Here is a 5,478-nt window from a genome sequence, read left to right as displayed (position 1 = left end):
GGCCATCTACAAAATTAACAAAGTTCGTTTAAGTATCGATTTTAATTTAACATTCAATACCCTTTAAATTTAATTGAATTATTAAATTCTAGAATCCAACGATAAACCAAATTTCGGTTAGGTGACCTTTATCCCGCAATTTGATTTAGCTAGGTAGTCAATAAATAACAATTGCAATCCATTTGCAACTTCTAGAGTATGGGATCATGCAATCCTTTTGCATGGCATATTTATCCCATCAACGCCTATTTGTTCCTCATGCTTCGGTGACCCTAAGTTCATGATTCCCAAATCAAGTCGTCCTACTTGTGTAAACATGTAAAATTAACATGTAAGTGGTTAGGTGACCTTTATCCCACAAGCATGCAAATTTTACCTTAACCATATTAGTTAGCTTCATAATGGTTAGGTGACCTTTATCCCATTATGAGTTTCCTACTATGTTCAAGTGTTCCCACAAAAGGATGGCGTTTAACTTGTTTACCTTGTTTTAGTAAAGGGATTTTAAGTTTTCATAAATTCTAGTTTAAGAAAACATTTGCCATACACCAACATGCATTTGGTGTATAGTTCATTATGAAAAGCCAATTTTCATGTTATATTAGTAAAGCCAATTACTTTGATATAAACCATTTTATATGCATTGTTATTTATGTCCTTAATAACCATTTATTAGTGTCCTTTTGTTGTTTTAATTATAACCAATTATAATGTCATTTTGCAAGTTGTAAATGTGTGATAAATTGTAGCAACCAAACATACAAACATAATAAACATGCAAAACAACCAAGTTCACAATCAAGCCAATTTGGTAGACATTTGTTTAGCCAAAACAAATGTCACCTTCTAAGGGTTATGACAAAGTAGGAGATTTATAATCTCCCACTTAATCTTGCATCCAAATGCTTCCAACTTGTGTTCATCTTCATCATCTTCATTCTTCATTCTCTTTACAAAAAATATATCCTAATACATTTTTTTCTAGAAAATGAAATTACAACCTAATCTATTTTACATACCAAATATAAATAAAATTACAAATGAATGAATATTACAAATTATTACAAACCAAATGAATGATTAATATTACAAACCAAATGAATGATTAATCAACCAAAACATACAACCATACAAAAACAAGGTCTAGGCTTGATTGTGAACCACATTAAACAACAAAATTTGACCAAAAAATAAGTTCCAAACCCACTTTGGAACCTCCTAATTTTCGGCCAAAATAAGAACCCACCCAAAATCCAAAAATTTTTACATTCTAGTTTCATGCATGTTACTAGATTGTAAGATTAGTGGATTTAAAAGTCATAAACAAGAAGCATATTTCAAAGACCTTGGCTCTGATACCATTGATGGAATTTGACAATCTTTTTAAGTTTTCATGTTCTACATTTCAACAAGTTCATAGAAGTTCATTTTATGAAGATAAAGTGAGCGGAAGCATGCATGTTCATGTTATATAACAACCATTTTAAAAGACAAATTCCATAATTTATCAAGTCTTGAATAATATGCTTACATACAACAAGTGGGTTTAGTATTTTACCTCCTCAAGCTAGTTGAGGGTTACAACAATATGATGAAGAAGATGAGGATGAATAGAGCTTCAAATGTATGAAACCTCAAGAGATAATACCCCAAACTTATCACCAACACCCTAGCCAATAGTTAGGATTTAATTACACTTGAGATTAGCTTGCAAAAAAAAATTTTGAACACCCTTTTGCTCCCAAAATATTTCGGCCAGCAAGCAAGGAAGAGAGCAGAATTTTTTTGCTTGTTTTTGATGTATTTGCATGTGTGTGTATTGGTTGCATTTGAATCTCCAAGATAAGCACATGGGACTTGCACACTTGGCCAATCAAAGACCATGCAAGAATCCACTACCAATGCCACTAATTAACTTAAATAAAATTTGTTTTATAAACTTAATTTTTATAAAACTACATTTTATAAACTTCCATTATTTGTTATGCACATTTTTATTTTATAAAACCAATTTTATAAAATGTAACATAACAAAATTAATTATTTAACCTATAAATAATTAAATCCACATTATATAAATTATACCATAATTTATATCTACATCAAGTTATATTATTTTAGAAAACCATTTTTCTTAAAATCCAAGTGTCGCGTATTTTAATCCACGATCCAATCGTTAAGATCAAATACGAATAAGGTGTCGGTAAGCTTGTTATTGGGTATGACCGACTTGGATCATAACATGTTAGCCACATTAATTTGATATGTCTCTCGGGCATATGAAATACCTTCAGTAACGAGCCATAGGACTAATTGAACACATTTCGACCGACCTTGTGTCTTACCCGGTATTGATACAACTTACTTGTTTAGGTTAAGACTAAACAACTTTCATGCACACGTTTACTTTGTGAAGTACCTTTATACTCGTGCACTCAAGGTGAGATCATAGTCCCACCTTTTCAACAACTTTTACGCTTTAAATCATGGGATGAGAAACATATACGTATCATACTTTTATTCTTTGAACACAAGTACGAAAACAATTATTCCACGTGGGGTTAGAACAAAAAACATCAATTCAATTATCATTAGTTACACTTGTAGGGTGTAAACGTGAACTTATGTTAGACGAGCCCTCATTCGGACGGTTCGCTACCGTTAGCGGATGAAATATAATTTCGGGTATAGTGTTGGTTCTAACACTATGATAACAGGGTTTGTATATAGTTAAGTCTTGATAATTGGGTGCTCCACAAACGTACAACAACTTTGGAATGCAAACGATTTGGATAATCAAACTTTACAAAATCTTTTGGTTCAAAAACAACGTTTACAAATACACCTATGATTTCACCAACGTTTTTCGTTGATAGTTTTCTATATGTTTCTCAGGTTCATACTTGTCTACTTGATACATGCTTCCGCTCACTTTGATTACTTGCTTGAGGTCAAGCATACATGCATACGCTAGTGATAGCACCTTTGGACTCAAACTTAATGTTTACATGCATACGCTATTGATAGCGTTCGTGAATTTCAACTTATATTATGTCGCAAGTTATTTCATTTTTAATTTACAACTTTTGTAAACTTAAACTTGTTGTCAAACCGTTTGGTAACTTAAAACTTTGCAAGTCATACACGTTTCAAATGAATGCGACATAAGTTTGGTCAAACGCGTCTGATTTAGGGACTACGACCACGTAACGGGACCTAAGTTGACGGCGCCGTCAATGGCGATTTTGTCGGGTCGTCAAAGTTGGTATCAGAGCGTTGGTTGTAGGGATCTAGGATGTGCATTAGTATGTCTGACAGAGTCGTTAGGACGCATTAGTGAATCTAGACTACAACCGGATAGTTAGCCATTGCATTCTGACTTGCATTTGCTATAGATAGCACTTACTTGACTACTTGTGCATTAATACTTGAAACATTCTACGGTGAACTTCTTAATTATACCTAACTCTCATGCGAATCCGTATTCTGCCATTTTCTGGTAACACACGTAAACTTAAGATTCATACGCGTAAGGATGACGCGACTTCATTCGTTAAACTAGTTTGGAAATTCTGTCTTCCCATGTTTTCCGCCGCCGTCCCGGCTTACTATCTACCAGTGTGGTAAAACTTTCGCAACTATTGCGGTCACTACTCACTACTGATATTACACTAGTGCTCCTTATTATATATCACTATTCGTTACTACTACCACTACTATTGATGAGTATCGTCATCACTACCTATCACTACTGTTGTGTACTACTCGTTACCATGATTCATTACTCTCTTTATACCTAAGGGTACCACTAATCGACTTTGAACTTTTTGACGTGAACAATCAGTTATACATTTTCCACGGGAAACACATTTTCAGAGATTGCACTAACTCTTTCGAATAAATACGAGTCTTGTTAAAGATGTCGTTACACCTTGTTCATTTGAAATCTTCGCGATTACACAAACTTAACCATATAGAGAGGTATTGGAATGGAGGTATGAACTAGCGAAATATAACGACACTTGATCGACGTGGCTATATTACAGTAGGTCATACTAAAGCCCCAATGGCTCAAAATGATGGTGGGTAAATAATTCAAAATCTATCTAATACCTCTAGACCTAGAAAACTTCGATGTGATTTGGTATGGATTGGTTAGCCAAGACAAAATCTAACATTTCTTGTGATCTCAAGACCATTCGTATCCCTATCAAGGGCAGTGAACCCTTGATCGTGTGTAGCAAAAAGAGTTGCACCGGGCTCAACTTTATTTCGTACCTCAACGTTGAAAAATGCCTTCGTATGGGTTATTTTACGATCCTAGCCCACGTTAAGAAAGTTGAGACCGAAGAGAAGCATATCCATGATGTACCAAGGAACTACAGGGACTTCCACCTCATAGGCCGTTGAATTCCAAATCGATCTTATACCAGGAGCCGCACCCGTAGCACGTGCACCGCATAGACTCGCTCCTTCCAATATGCAAGAAGTACAAAGTCAACTCCAAGAACTACTCGATCATGGTTTTATCCAACCTAGCCATTCACCATGGGGAGCCCCGATCCTACTCGTTAAATTACCTAAGAATGTGAATCGATTATCGTGAACTAAATAAATTACCGGTTGAGAACCGATATCTTCCTCCCCGTATCGATAACCTCTTGATCAATTACAAGGCACTCATGTGTATTCCAAAATCGACATCCATTCCGATCATCAATTGAAGGATTTGGGAGAAGATGTCCCCAAAACCGTTTTTCGAACTCGCTACCGTAGTTATGAATTTCTTGTAGTGCTGTTCAGTTTAACTAACACTCCGGCAGTATTCATAGATCTCATGAATCGCGTATGCAAGCCTTATCTAGACAAATCCATCATCATATTCATCAAAGACATCTTAATCTACTCCAAAAGTGAAAAGAACACGCACAACACCTCCGACTCGTGCTTGAACTCTTGAGACAAGAGCAACTCTATGATAAATTCTCCAATTGTGAATTTTGGTTAAACGAAGTGCTATTTCTAGGCCATATTGTTAGTGGTCAAGGTATTAATTCGATCTCGCAAAAATCAAAGCCATACATAATGGGGAAACCCTCACGACTCCGACTCATATTCATAAAATTTTTGGATCTCTCCGGTTATTACCGAAGATTCATTTCCAAATTTTCTCGTATTGCTCGTCATTTAACCTCGTTAACTCACCGACGATAATAATTCGTTTGGCCAGCCAGACAAGAGTCGGCATTTCAAATCTTAAGAAAAAGTTGACCACCGCTCCTATCTTATCTCTTCCCGAAGGCAATGATGATTTTATTGTATATTTTGTGATGCCTCCAAACAAGGTTTTGGGTGTGTGTTACGCAACGAAAGAAAGTTATTGCTTACGTTTCCCAACAATTAAAAATTTACGAACAAAACTACACGACACACGATCTTGAATTAAGAACCGTTGTCTTTGCACAAAACGTGGAGACA

Source organism: Rutidosis leptorrhynchoides, chromosome 4 (assembly GCF_046630445.1).
Source record: "Rutidosis leptorrhynchoides isolate AG116_Rl617_1_P2 chromosome 4, CSIRO_AGI_Rlap_v1, whole genome shotgun sequence".
In the NCBI taxonomy this organism is placed as follows: domain Eukaryota; kingdom Viridiplantae; phylum Streptophyta; class Magnoliopsida; order Asterales; family Asteraceae; genus Rutidosis; species Rutidosis leptorrhynchoides.
This window is presented reverse-complemented; position numbering follows the sequence as displayed.